The sequence below is a fragment of the Odontesthes bonariensis genome, chromosome 6, assembly GCF_027942865.1.
Source record: "Odontesthes bonariensis isolate fOdoBon6 chromosome 6, fOdoBon6.hap1, whole genome shotgun sequence".
In the NCBI taxonomy this organism is placed as follows: domain Eukaryota; kingdom Metazoa; phylum Chordata; class Actinopteri; order Atheriniformes; family Atherinopsidae; genus Odontesthes; species Odontesthes bonariensis.
Genome location: NC_134511.1, coordinates 13904647 through 13920783, shown reverse-complemented (window position 1 = coordinate 13920783; position 16137 = coordinate 13904647).

Below are 16137 nucleotides of genomic sequence, written 5' to 3'. Positions count from 1 at the left end.
CTCTCTCTCTTTGTAAGCCACATGGAGAGGACATGAATGCCATGACTGAGTGTGTGACTGACTATATAAACTTCTGTGTGGACAACACCATCCCCACCAGAACAGTGAGATGCTTCCCTAATAACAAACCCTGGATCACCAGTGAGCTAAAGAAACTATTGAACAAGAAAAAAAGAGCCTTTAGGGAGCGAGACAGGGAGTTACTGAGGAGTATACAGAAGCAGCTCAAAGTCAAGATCAGAAAGAGCAAGGAGGTGTATAGAAAGAAGCTTGAGAGTAAACTGCAGAGGAACAATATCAGAGATGTGTGGTCAGGAATGAAGAAGATCACAGGCCTCAAGCAGAGGGAGGATCGGATGGATGGAAGTCTGGACAGAGCAAATGAGCTGAACACATTCTTCAACAGGTTCAGTTCAGGAACAAGCTCACCATCCTCCCCTCCTGTTCCCAGCCAAAGAGACATCCCACCCTCCTCTGACTCACAGCTTTCCTATAACATCTCCACCTCCACCTCAGTCATGGATTCTTCTGCTTCCACTAGTTTGTCTTCAACCCAATCAGGAGATGCTGCTGTCCCCTTTGCCTCCCCCTCCCACTTTTCTGTTTCTAGAAGTCAGGTGAAGAGGCAGTTGGAGAGACTGAACCGGAACAAGGCTGCAGGTCCAGATGGTGTCAGCCCCCGAGTCCTGAAGGCCTGTGCAGAGCAGCTCTGTGGGATTCTGCAACACCTTTTCAACCTTAGCTTGACCCAAGAGAAGGTACCACTGTTGTGGAAGACATCCTGTCTGGTTCCGGTACCAAAGAAAACTCACCCTTCAGACATCAATGACTACAGACCTGTTGCCCTGACATCCCACATCATGAAGGTCCTGGAGAGACTCCTGTTGACCCACCTGTGTAAGCAAACCAGCACATATCAGGACCCCCTGCAGTTTGCTTATCGCCATGGAGTTGGAGTTGAAGACGCTATCATACACCTGCTTCAACAAACCCACTGTCATCTGGACAAAGCAGGCAGCACTGTGAGGATCATGTTCTTTGATTTCTCCAGTGCATTTAACACAATCCAGCCTGATCTGCTTCGTCTGAAACTCCAGAAGACTCAGATGGAGGCCTCAACAATCACCTGGATTAATGACTACCTGACAAACAGACCACAGTTTGTCAGACTGAAGAATTGTGTGTCTAACCAGGTGATCAGCAGCACAGGAGCACCACAGGGGACTGTACTCTCACCATTCCTTTTCACTCTGTACACTTCAGACTTCCAGTACAAGTCAGACTCCTGTCATCTACAGAAATATTCAGATGACTCTGCAGTTGTCGGGTGTATCAGAGATGGACAAGAAGCTGAGTACAGAGAGCTGGTGGACCGCTTTGTGGCATGGTGTGGGAACAATCATCTCATCTTGAATGTTAACAAAACAAAGGAGATGATTGTAGATTTCAGGAGAAACAAGGTCAGATCAAACCCTGTTTCCATCATGGGAGAAGAAGTGGAGGTGGTTGAGGAATATAAATACCTTGGTGTTCACGTGGACAGACTGGACTGGAGACACAACAGTGAAGCAATCTACAAGAAAGGACAGAGCAGACTGTACTTCTTGAGGAAGCTAAGGTCCTTCAAGGTTTGCAACAAGATGTTGCAGATCTTCTACAAGTCTGTTGTTGAGAGCGTCATTTCCTCTTGCGTCATCTGTTGGGGCAGCAGCATCAGAACCAGGGACCTAAAAAGACTCAACAACCTGATAAAGAAGGCTGGTTCTGTTCTGGGGACGACTGTGGAACCTCTGGAGACAATAATGCAAAGAAGGATTTTGCATAAAATCAAGAGAATTATGGACAACCCTGAACATCCTCTCCATGAGACTGTTATCGGAAAACAGAGTCTCTTCAGTCAAAGGCTTCTTCAGTTTGGATGCAAAACGGACCGCTACAGGAAATCTTTCCTGCCTACAGCCATCAGCATCTATAATAACTCCTTGATTTAATAGAGCTACATCAACATTTTATTTCCCTCCGGGATAAATAAAGTATTTTTGAATTGAATTGAATTGAATTGAATATATGTATGTAGATATAGACATAGATGCACACACACATGTATATATTAGGGCTGTCAAAATTAAGTCAAATTTTTTGACGCAAGATTAACGTGGATCGCTGGTCCGCTCCATAATTTGACAAATCAGGAAGGGTTTTGGCCTAATCTTGTGGATGGCAAGCTAAATTGTATAAAGAAAAGGGTCTTTTGAATGGCAAGTTCATCTTTAAAACCCTGCCAGATGGTTCTCTCGACAGGACCAAAGTTGCCAAAAGTATTGTTCTTCTTCCCATTCCTTTCTCGAACAATGTGTGGTGTTTTGTTATGTATTAGCACTTTATGTGATTGAATTTGAAATTTTTTTTAAATTTCTCTTTTTCTTTAGTAAGTGCAGTAAGATATACTTCTGTATATTGGAAACATTGGTATGATTGCCTCCTAAAAGATTAGGAGTGTTTTTATTATTATCTTTTTATGAATGTTCTTTTTATGTACTTTTATAATTGATTGTTTTTCTATGTGATCTGGACTACAAGTCTTTAATAAATCTATCTTTCTTTTGTATATACAAATAGTTACATACATTTTCTTTTTTATACATGTTCGAAAATAAAAATCTATCTATCTATCTATCTATCTATCTATCTGCCGTTACTGTCAATGTGAATTGAGTTATCACCGGAGTCTTAAATATCACAAGTTTGCAACAGAGACACCTGGACAACTCCACCTACGCCAAGGTTAGACACAGTTACAACGTGTGAAATTATTTTCTTAAAGTGTGAATGTTACACACAGGACAGAATGTTACATTCAGGTCAATATGCCCTTCTGTTGCTTGTTGGATGAAGAATGTTCTGGACAGTATTTATCAGGACAATTTGTTTGGGTTGTTATAAAATGCATTTGCATAAAGAAAGCATGTTGATAAGAGTATTAAAAAAATTTAAGGTGCATTTAGAACATATTGAAATGTATATTAAAACATTTTGTGATTAATCACAAGTTAACTATAGACAATCTATGGATAATCATGATTAAATTTTTCGATCAATTGACAGCCCTAATATATAAATATATACCTATTAAACCTGAAGGCTAATTGGCCACAAAAGATGTCAAGCTTCTTAGTGGTTTGTCATTTTACCTTTTATTCCTAGGAGAAAAAAGAAAGGGAGAGGCTGTAAGAAAAAACGTTACAAACTTCGTGAGCGTATCTGTATGTCCGTACTTTAAGCAAGTGTTGCCATTTGTATTTGCGTTTTTCAGGCTACAGGAAGTGAGGATGTGGAGGAACATGTCTGGTCCAATGAAAGCTGGTATTGCTCAGCGCACTCCCATTTTTTAAGCTAACTAATAGCAGCCTGTTGGCCCTATAAATCAAAGTAACACGGATAAAAATGAAACCATCAGCAAGATGGAGAGGAGAGCACCATGCCAGGACATCATTTTAATATAGTTTTGTGTATGTGTGTGTGTGTGTGTGTGTGTGTTTTTCAAAAAAAAAAGGCAAGAGAGAAAATAAAGATATAGGAGAATTCTGCTATTAGGGGTTTATACGGATGTGTGTGTTCAAGGTCTGTCTCTGTGTGTGCTTGCTGGTCTGTCTGTGAAAGGCTGCCTCTTTTCTTGGCTTATCTGTCTTTCTGCCAGAAACACATTATCAGACATGATATTTAAACAACACCTGTTGGCTGTTCAGTTTCATTCTCCCAGAGATCAGTATTCTCACCAGTCTCCTCAATCTTTTTTTCTCCATGGGACAGATATGTCTCAGAAACAGCAAGTAGGCAATGTGACAAAATACGACCAAATGAGCCACAGGGAGGATTGTAAATTTCACCAGATTTGTATGCTGCTCAAATCCTGAAAACTGTGACACCAGATGGGTTATTTTACACTGCTAAAGCCTAAAAAAAATAGCTGCTTGTTAATTTGGTATTTATGGTTGTGAATTTGCTCAACATGTAGAGTTTGACAGTCATGAGAGAATCACCGGGCTATATTCTGAATAAATGTACTATCTGTCAATAAAGCAGAAAGTTTTAGGGGAGTTTTATCAGTGTGAATGATAAGTGATAATATTCCCATTTGTACAATGGAGTTTGGTTTAAAGAGGTCAGATAGAGTCAACAAACCAACAGTAAATGGGACATATGGGTTGTAACTCATATTTCATATTGTAAAAATCTCATTTACTGTTAATAAATGTCAGCAATTATGAGACACACCAGCACACGTTGTCTTTTTTCGTCTTGTAAATGTGTAACTTAACAGAAGAGGACAATCGTTTTAAAGTAAGAATAAATGCCAACCCGACCACATGGCAGAATTTATCTCTACACTGACCCACGGTGCCAAACATCGCAGTTTAATAGCAATGGCTCAAAAATTGTACCGTAACTATGTCTTTATCTCATTTCTCTTTTTGTATACAGACACGAAGGTTACGCCACGGTGTAGAGGTTTAGTGTTCATCGACAAACTCGCTACATGGTAACTCTGCCATGTGTTGCTTCTGGATGATGTACTTCAACACGCTGTTGCACACTGTTAATTTGTTCAATTATTGGGAGGTGAAAGAGGAAATTGCTGAGAACCCTTTATTACAACAGGGCCATAGATTTAAGAGCCATCCAACACAACTTTTCAAAAACTCCTTTCATTTCTCTACAACACCATCCCTCTCAAAGAGTTTGGGTTAGGATTTAAAACTATATGTTTGGGGTTCAAACATTTAGATATTTGCGCATTGCCATTACAGTAATGACTCGTGGTCATTTCCTTATAGAAAATAACAGCCTTCACATGAGTTATTTTCTTCTGATTTTCAAACCTTAATTTTGAAAATGCAATATTTTTTTGCACGTGGACAAAGTAACTGATTAGAGCGTTTCATGTGAGACTGCTCATTCCATTTAGTCAAGGTGGATAAGAACACCTCATTATGACCGACAGCATGAGAATAATTTAGTTGACTTTTCCTATCTATATTTTTTATTCTATAGAAGATGGGAGACTGACCTAAAGGAGCCCTAAGAGTTTTTTCAGCCAATCCCCAGGCAGTATTTCTTAAGCCATTTGTTTGCTCGATCTCCCATTATCCAGGGTTTGCTGTCACTCAACATTATAGTGGCTTTTTGATTGGTAAAGCAAATGCTTTCAAGATTAGCAATGCTGCTTTCCTAAGTATTGGCTGCTTTTCCAGGGTGCAACGTTTAAAAAAATGATGTCATGCAAACACTTTCACGCTTTCAGGTAGATCTGAAGTCCTGATATGTAAGATAAGGTGCTGTCTTCGTCGAACCTCAACAGACCTATCCACCTGGCACAGTTTGTTCCCCCGGAGGGGGACGACAGGTTACGACTACTGTGCCCTGTGCAGGCTCTGAGAGCCTACGTGACCGCGACTGCCGGTATCAGGCAGTCGGAACAGCTCTTCCTCTGCTATGGTGGCCCTCGGAGGGGCTGTGCGCTCTCTAATCAGCGACTGTCCCACTAGGTGGTGGACGCCATCACCCAGGCATATAAAGGAAGTGGGCACCCCCCGCCAGCTGGGGTGAGCTGCCACTCCACCAGAGCTGTCTCGACATCATGGGCAGCCCTACGGGGCGTTCCCCTGGAAGACATCTGTGAGGCAGCGTCATGGGCGTCACCGAGTACCTTCTCCAGGTTTTATCGAGTGAATGTTGCCACTCCCCATCCGTTGGCTGTGGTCCTGCTGCCCGACTCTGCTGCTTCCTCTCAGTAAAGTGAGTAGGTGCTGGATTCCTCGTGACTTTTCTGGTATGAGTCATCCAATGCTTGAAAGCACCGCCTCTGGCGGTCAGTAAGGATGAAATAGAATGAAAGTTACGTATGTAACTACGGTTCTATGAATCCTGGATGACCGCCAGAGCGTTCTGTCACTCAGAATCCTTGTGTACTCACGAGAAGATTCTGTAGGAACAGATCTGCTGATGTCACCGGAAGATTTAGGCTCTCCGGGGTCATCAGGGGGTCACGAGTGACTTTGTTGGTATACACACTAGACCTGCGCATGCACGAGATGTATCATTCAGTGCTTGAAGCACCGCCTCTGGCGGTCATCCAGGATTCATAGAACCGTAGTTACATACGTAACTTTCGTTATGCTCAGAGGTCGGGCGCAGAGTAGGGGAGAGTGCAAATGGCATCCAAGTTCAGTGCCAGTTAAGAGATGACCAAAAAGATATCCAAGAAGCAGTAAGTTTTTCCAGCTGTAGTCTTCCTCCGATGTAGGATGTATCTCTCGAGCTGACAGAGGAAAGCCCTTGGATTACTGTTACTGAGGAGGAGGAGAGAAGCAGCTTCAGGCATCTTATGTGAAAAATCCTATTAAATAATCCTATGTGAAAGCCCTTTTATGCATCTTGTGACGAAAGGGTGTGAACAGACATTACTTAATTTCAATGAGTCAAAAGCCCAAAACGAGGGGACCTACGCTTCTGGTGTGTTCTGTTTTCAACTTTTTTTTCCTAAATAAGCTTCGATAGATGTAGCACAAATAGCTGCTGTATGATATGGTGCGACAGTCACTAATACACACAATAATTGCTTCATAAGATTCTGAACTACTTGCCATAACCACAAACCTGCTCTTGCAGTGAGCACCAGGAAAACACTCAGTAGATTTTTTTCTATTCTCGCTCTGCCCCCGTGGAACTCTCCTAAAGCTGTTACACGAGGCAGGTGGTCTCAGATGTAATTTTTGTGATGCCTGTTATTTAATGGTGGCTATCAAAGAAATCGACTCTGTTACTGCCAATCGTAGCAGATTCCTATTAAGAGCAACATGTAGAGACAATTATCTCAATCTGAAATTAGCAAAATGTGTCATTTGGTAGGTAATTATGAACCTTAAAGACATTGGACGACTGCTCTGCCAAAAGGAAAAAGCTCAAAAGAGAATGTGTTGAAAGAGGAAGACTTGAATGAACTGATGACTCTGGGCAAATGGAATTTATCTGCAGTTACCCTAAGTCGTGCTTGCTCAGGAATATTGTCTGGTACAGTCCCTGATTGAAGAGTGATAATACACAGATCACAAAAATGTTAACAAGAAATTTGGTGTGGATAAAAGATATCAGAAGCCTGTCAGGGCTCTCAGCATGCTAGAAAATGTAAATTAACATTGAAAAGCATTTATGGTGACACTGTAAATTTATGATTATATTACAGGAGTTTCATGTGTGTGCTGAAAAAAAAAGTACAAAGAAATTAAGTACCATGAGTGCAGAATTCAGGAGCAATATATGCTTTTGTCAGCAGTTGGAAGTCAGAAAACATCTCACTGCTGAACTGAGATAAAAGAAAAAGTTTCTTTATATATTAAATTACCCTAAAAAATAATCCTGCCTCAAAATTAACTTCTAGTGACTCACTAAAAATCTTTCTTAAAACTGAAAAATATTACCAAATTAAGTCTTAAAGGTAGGGTAGGAGATCCTGGATTTTGAGTCCAGCGAAGCTGCATTTTGAAAATACACAGGTAAAATTCCCAACCCTTTTCTTCACTTTCCCCCCGAAGCCACGCCTCTAGAGTACATGAACGCGCACGAGCACGAAGGTGCTCGAAGGTATTTAGTATTTAGTATATGATAACTATACGTTTAATAATGCTAGGTGCTAGCCAAGCTGGCTCTAGTTTAGCTTCCTGCCAAGCTTCTGGACACGCGTAATTCGTTCACGGAGCAGGGTACGCGCACAGGGGGAAGGAGGGGGAGGGAGGAGCAGATAGCAGTTTGTTAGACGGCATCAGAATCCAATCATTGTTAACGGTCCATTCAGTATGATTGGATAGTGTTTTTCCTAGATTGTACGTTCTAGAGGCCACTAAAACTTTTCATATTTGTGTCAAAACTTTTAATTAATTGGTTGCAATGGGGGTGTGAAGAGTATTTCAAGCAATATGTAAAAAAATGTTCCAGAAAAAGATCCCCTACCCCACCTTTAAGTCTCTTATGTACAATTTCCTCTAGTAATGTCTGCAAAAAGAACTGCGCTAAAGTTGAATACACTCATATTTCCTTTCGGTTAAATTTCTTAGATTATCAGATATACATAGACAACTCTCCATATGAGTGATGTGTTATAGTAGCTTTCCTTGCTAATTACCTCTGTTTTTATGTGTTCATGGTTTTCATATTGACGATGGAAGTAAAGTAACTCCAATTCACCCTCCAGAGACAGATTCACCTTTACAGATTTGCAGTAACTCATATTCACTTGACTCGGTGTCTATATTTTCTTGAATAAACTTTTTTTGTACATTTTCTCAATCCTGCATGAATGAAGTCATTTTTTTCTCGCCATCACTTTGCAAACCCAAAAGGACGTGAACATTTTGCATATCAATCCACTCAACTGAGCAGTGCGGTTAAATGGATTTACCCCATAGAGCATGCAAATACATTATCCTGGAAAACTAAGATAATACCATAAGATGGATTACACATTGAACACAAGTATTAAGAAACATTATGTTGCTTAATATGTGTACCTTGTGTTTATTGTTTGGGCTTTTTTGTTTTGTAGTCACTTAAGACTAACAGCTGTCTTCTAAGGACCACCGTTGGACCAACTTTTAAGAAAAAAAAAACATAAAAATGAAAAGCAGTGTGTGCATATTGATTGACCTCATTTGATCTGAATTTCTAGCACCTGGTGCTGCTAGTTACCATCAGAAGTCACATCATTAGTGGAGGCCCTCTGTTCACTGTGTCAGAGGGAAACCATTATAGACCTGTTGTGAAAGGTACCAGAGTCTACAACCATCATGCCATTAAAGCTGCAGTCTGCAGGATTTGTTGTTGTCATACGTAAATTCCTAATTTTTGGCATTTTAAGAGTTTACATGATCTATCATAATGCTTGAAGTTGAAAACGGTGACCTCCATAGTCGCAAAATGCAAGAAATGCTTATTTTTTAACCGAAAAATAAAAAGTTATTCAACTTCCTGTCCCGCCCCATCAAAACACATGAGAACTCTTGCACGTCTATGTGCACGCCAGATGCGCGCACACGACTCCTCATTCATTAACTCACCTGTCATTTGCGATCATGGAAGACACAGTAAGTAGACTAGCCCGTAATGAAGTTCAATAGTCTAGATAAATAAGCGTGGGGACGAGCCTACCTTGTATCGCGTGTGCACAATCGGTGATTGACAGGCAGCAGAGCCCAGCTCGTAACCTGATTGGTTACCTTTTACCGGTCCGGTCTGCAATTTTGTAAACAAACCTGCTGGCTTTGGAGGGACCTAGCGGGACATATAGGGGACCTAGAGAACAATTTTTTTTTTGTATTGGGGTATTTAATGTACTACTTTCAGAATCCCCGGACAGTTCCAGGCATTATGCTTGAAAAAGAGTTGCAGACTGCAGCTTTAAGAGAGCAGTGTAATGAAAACTAAGGAGCTGTAAAAAGCACGTCAGGGACCACAACATACCAGTAAAGAGAGGTCAGACCACCAAGACTCACTGACCAGGCCGGAGGGCTGTTAATTAGAGGGGTATCAAATGGACCAAAAGTAACCGTGGATGAGATGGAAAATTCCTCAGCGGAGGTAAATCTGTTTCAATCTGCGAGAGAATTAAGACGGGGGACTTGGGGTTCACTGTTCAGAATGACAATGACCCTAAGTGTACTGCTACAGCAACTCAAGTGGTTTGAGGGGACACAAATCTCTCAGAATGGTGTACTCTTAATCTGTGATATGTTTTAAAGACTGCTGCATGCCAGCAGAGACCATCCAGCTTCAATGAGTTAGAACAGCTGTCGTGAGGAATGGGCAGAAATCCCAGGGATGTGCCAGGCTACAAAGAATTTTTAATTGAATGTTTTTTGGGTTTTTTTATTCCCTTTTACCTATTGGGACTATTTTGTCCAACATACTTTTCATTAGACAGGCAGCAGTCAGTTATCCATTTTCCATAACTGCTTAATCCTATTCAGAGTTGCAGGGGACCTGAAGCCTATCTCAGCCATCATCGGGTGAGAGGTAAGGTACACGCTGAACAGGTCACCAGTACAACACGGGGCCAACATGGAGACAAATTAGACAAACAGCCATGCACACACTCATCCCTACAATCAATCTAAGTTGACATCTATGTGTTTTGGTAACCATAGAGAACCAACACATGCAAACTACACACTGGAGTGGTTCCAGCTGAGGAGCCAGGAACCATTTTGCTGTGAAGCATGACAGGATTTAATGTAAAAAAAAATACACCATAAGAGAGGGGGAAATTCTTTCCCAAGACACTGTAACACAGAGTCAAACTGTGTGCCTCATTGTGGAGACAACGGTAGGAAACACCACTGATGAGGGATTGTGCAACAAAGTATGTATCATCTTTGAAAACCAGATAATGAAATGGATCACACTTTAATGATTCACCGTAGACTTTAACCTATATTAAAAATATAGTCAATTGTTTTCCTCAAGTATAGTGTAGTATTTAAACACATTTCATGGACATTTGGGAAACTGGAGTTATTCTTATAAACCAGCAAAAAAAGTCTGCATTAGGAGACTGGAGGGGTTTGCTAGCGGAGTTACATATAAAGTAGCTCTGTGAGCTAAAGAAAACACTTTGATTCCTCATGTGACCAATTCTTTATTTTTATTTTTTTTACTTATTCTACTTTTAAACTTCACATTTATTTTTGAAGCCATAATTTATTCACCTTGATAAGTTTATTCATTAAAAATGCATTGGTTACACAATCATCATTGCGACAAAACTGTGACATATACATTTTTACAAATATTTAATCTGGTTCTTTTTTATGTTCTCTGCGTTCCTCTTGTTTGTGTTTAATTGACGATTACAATTCCAACTTGACCTACCCTACCAGTAGGATGATATTTTATTCCATATTACATTTTTTTTGTTCCATGGCATACCAGTTGACAAGTTGCCCCACACACACAAACTCCAACTGCAAAAACATTACATGTTTCCCCAGCCACCTCTCCACCTTAGTGTCTGCATTCTTTGCCAGCATTTTCATTATCTTGCATCTTTTCCTGCAATGCTTTACTCCTTGAAAGTTCATTAAATTAATTTGTTCTTGTCTTGTCTGATTCACTTGTGTCTGCATCTTTGTACAGTTTTGTATTCACATAATAATAATTATACTCTCCTGAGGAAGACTTGGAAACTATTGACTTTGACATGACCCACTAGATGCTCGAGCTTATTTACATCGACTTGTTCTGTGGAAGAGAGTCAGTTTTCCATTTCCAGTTTTGATTTGCATTTCGAAGATAGAAGAAAATGTGATCAAAAATGGTGATATTGAAAGGAACCTCTGGTGATCCACGGTAAAATGTATATTTGTTGGGAAATATTGAAACAAAGTGACTCACCAGCTGTCTCCAGCTGTCAAACTCACCTGCACCTTCCCAGAAATGATAAAACATTTCAGATATTTCCAGAGATTATAGTAATTCCTTAAGAAGAGTAGTCTCCATTTTTCAGTTGTGCATGTCCACTGCATATTTTTGTTGTCATTTTTCTGTCTTTCTTTTTACCTCCCGGTGGTAAGAGCTCTAGTTTCTGATAAGGACAACTATGTTTTCTATTGAGTTACAACTCCAGCTACAGCCCACCACCCTCTGGTGACACTAGGCAGCCAATTCACTTTTAACTGGTCTGTGGAATCATGTCTGATTCACTTTTCTTCTTGGCAGCTTTTCAAATGATACCTTCATATTTGATTTGCTAGGAAATGGAAACCCATCCACTGTCAGTTCTCAGCTGGCTGCCTGAAGCGTGCACATTTGTACAGATCCATACACATGTCTGAGTGCCATGTGTACGTGTACACATATACTTAAAGTAAGCACATGCCTTATGTAAAACTCCAGCAATATATTATGCATGTGTATGGATGTGACCACATGCACCAATTCAAATTAGATTCTAAGCAGGCTTTGAAATGACGACCCCAGACGAAATCTATTGATTAGCCAATCTGTATGCACAGCTTTTCTATAGGTAATTTCCAATGCAGGTACACCAAACAGAATTATAAATATGAACATTTTGAGCCAGGTCAGACTCTTTTTTGAAAACTGGACTTTGTCTTATTACTTTTCTTCATTGCTTTTGCTTTATTCCACTTCATTCTTTTGTCTTTGTGTTGTTTCCACTGTGTGTTTCTACAGATTTACAACATCAAAGAAAAAGTGCCAAAATTACATATTTGTTTCATTTGTAAAGACTCTTTTCATTTTCACATCATTTTATTTAATGAAACATACTAATTAATAGCAACAAATATGTTCTTAAACAATTACAAGTGATTTTTTTTTTTGTTCCAAAGATTTTAAAATTTAATCTACAGCACAACATCAGTCTCCCAATTTTATATTTGTTGTGTAAACCACAATAATAACGAAATGTTAAAGTCAATGCTAAATATCAACTTCATGTTCAGAGTAATGAGCTTACTATTTCTCTTCATTTTCAGATCTAGAATGATCCTTTTCCTCCATTCTCTGACTGGCCTCCACTAATTTTTTAATTTGCATTTTAAAATGTCATCTGTTAGGTCAATGCCGCCTCTGTTCTGTGACATTTCTGAGAGGTTTGGTGTGACTCAGAAAGAAAATAAATTGTACTTGACCGGTCTTCCCATCCGGAGTTTGGCAAAGTTAACAATTTTCTTTTGAGTGGTGATAATAATGTGAGTCGGCAGTAAGAAGGCAAAGTTAAAGCACTGTGACACTGATGTGGTGGTAACTAGTTCTTCTTGAGTTAATCTAAAACCGGTGTCATAGATAGGTTCATATTACCATGATGTTTTTTCTCGCCACTTGTTAACAGGAATGCACAAACACCAAACCTATTGGACTTGTGGAGCAGAAACTAAGAACCCATTCAATTTGTTGACACAAATCAGTATCACTGTGTGTGCTTTGAATTAAATTGCAATACAGGTCACTGCCATTGGTGACGTTTCCTGGGGGCCCCATATGTTTGCAATATTAGAATTTCGTTTACTTTTAGGATATAAAATTGTGCTTGTTTGATTATGCAAAATGCTTAATTTTGTTTTACTCTACTGTAATCTTGAGAAATGTGACTAAGATGTGTGTGAGTGTGTGTAAAGCACATTGTGTGTACATAATGTTAGTTTTCCATTAAATACAGAGGCAAGAACATGAACTCAACTGCTATAAAGAAAGAAAAATTAAGAATTGCATGTAAATATCATAACAGGTGGCTCTCTTCTCTCTTGTTAAATTCTGTATAATTGTGCACTCAGGTTTTGTGTTGCGTCTGCACTTATGAAGGGGAGATGTAGCATGGATGCGAGGATTTCTACCACTGCCCAAAATAGCATGCAATCGAAAAGCAGGCCAGTTTTTATAACAGCAAGTTTTTGTTTCACTTCAGTTTTCTACAACAACGTGTGGGAAATGTGTGATTTTTTTATTTACGGGTTCGCCTTACAGAGCCTCTGTTGGAAGTTGTGGGAAGCCGGTAGTCTAAAATTGAGTTTACGTAAATATAAATTTTCAGGCCTTCGAATATTACGGCTTCATCCTTTTCATGTGGTGGTTGGTTGCGAATTTGATAGTGCAGCTTCTGCAGAGAGGCATAGATGAAATTAAGAGAGAAAAGAAGCAGAGGTGTGATGCAGAAAGATTGAGGATAAAAAGCAACAGAAACAAAATAATATAGTACTGTTTTACTTTTTGTCCCTTTAAGGTTGGGAATGAATTTCACTCACTTATGCACACAAGTGCAGTGCAGTTGGCAGATATTCTTTTGTGTTGCCAATTTTTCATTTGCTTAATGTTGTAGTAAGAAATTGTTTATCATCTCAGCTTCAAACAAATTGCAGTGAAAAATACTATAGTTCATCTTTGATGCAAAGTTTAATTGTAAAACAGGAACTGCAACAAAGTTTAATGTAAAAACAATTGAAAATCTGCCAACTCTGGGATGTAAGCGTTAGATTCCCTAATACACTTTATTTCTTCGAAGAACAGTCAATATTCATTTCACAACTGCAGTATTGTGAAACAGATTTTATTCAAAACTGGAGCACAGGGACGAAAGTTGAGGTTGCTACAATGTGGGATTGTCACGAACTGAGACACAGTTCAGATGGACCCAATAGCACGACTCAGAAGGCGAGGTAATCCAAAAAGATATTTAATTTCCAAAAAAACAAAGACGCTCTCAAAGAGGATGACGATAATAGTTTAAAGTAGATTGTAATTCTTTTTTCTTCAAGGAATAAAACAAAAGGCGCTCTCAAAGAGGATGGCAACAATGATTCAAACTAGAATTGCACTCACGCTTGACATACACTTGGTTTGGACTGAACAAGACGAATTGACAACCAGACAAAAGCAGACATTGGATGTGTTCGAAACCGCATACTTTTACAATTTTGTTCCGACGAATTCGGCGCTACTAAAGTTAGCAGCAGTGAGCAACGCACTTCCGGTTATTTTCACAAAATAAAATACCCATTGCCTTTTATCATAGGGAAAGCCATTACGATACAATTGGTGCTTTTGTTTTGAAAACAGGAAGTACCTACCCTCGTTGTAGCTAGCTTGTAACTGCCGTTTTGACAGGAAATGAGGATCGGCGACGTCAAGTTACGTTGCATCTTGGGTAGTTTGAGTATGAGTACTAACCTCATGATGCATACCCAACATTTCGGCGAATCTAGTATGCATCGGGGAAAAAAGACAGTATGAGTAGTAGGAGAAGTATGCGGTTTCGAACACAGCCAAAGACTATTTGAACATGAGGTAGGGGGACACTGGTGGAACGAATCAGGGGCGGGGTTGACAATCACAATGAGGGAAAGCACACAAAGGGAGGAAGTCAGGATCTGAAACGAGAGGGGAAAAGGTGAGTACAAAATAAAACAGGAAGTGCATGACAGGACTGGACATGAGTGACTTGACTAAACTAAAACATACAGGACCCACACATGAAACTAAACAAGACATGACATAACATAAACATGTGGTATATTGAGCTTATGGGCTCTCCGTAGTTTTTCCTATGTGATATGTGCAAGCACAGACAGATGCGCCAGAACGCGAGCCACAGTTGGCATGTGTAATGTTTGTTAAAGTACTTCAGTAAATGTGGTTAAATGCGTGCAAGCGTATCGTCATTAATACACCACATAATTGGCGACGGGATAAAAGTGACTAGTGAGCAGTGAAGATGGCCAACTATGCCAAACCGGACGAGTTTAATCCAGAAAATGTGTTCAGAGGGATGATGCAACGGTAGCTCAGTTTTCTGCTGATCTGAAACAGCTAGCTGCAAGATGTGATTTCGGGGACAGGCTGGACGAGGCTCTGCGAGACGGGTTTGTCAGTGGGATTCGTGATGAAGCGTGCCAACGCAAGTTGCTTTCCACAGATGAGCTAACGTTTGCCAGAGCCAAGGAGATCGCTCTCAATATGGAAGCAGCCCACCGAGACACACGGCAGCTAAGACAAAGCGAGACACTGTCTATCTCTTCTGTGCACAAGGTAAATGAAAGACAAGAGCCTTCTCCATCAGCGCAGGCAGCGTGCTATAGATGCAAAGGGATGAATCATAGCCCAAGTGAATGCTACTTTAAAACAGACAAACGTGCATTCAAAGCGAACTTCGCCGTAAACCGGAGAAATGTTCGAATGGAAATAGACACGGGAGCTGCAGTCAGCATAATATCTGAGGCGATGTACAAAGAGTCATTCGCGGATGTGCCACTAGGCGGCAGCAACGTCAGGCTGAAGACCTACACAGGCCAGGTCATTCCAGTAAGAGGGCAGTTCGTGGCAAAAGTTACCTATGGAGATCAGACTGCTGACTTACCATTGATTGTAGTGAAAGGCAATGGACCTGCACTTTGTGGGAGGAGCTGGCTTAAAAGCATCAAGTTGGACTGGAAAACAATTAAAATGGTTAGTGAAAATGCAAAACAGCCCTCAGCACCCAAGTCAATACCTGAGGTGTTAGAAAAATACAGTGAAGTTTTCAAAGAGGAATTGGGAACATTAAAGGAAATTAAAGCCACAATTTCTGTCAAG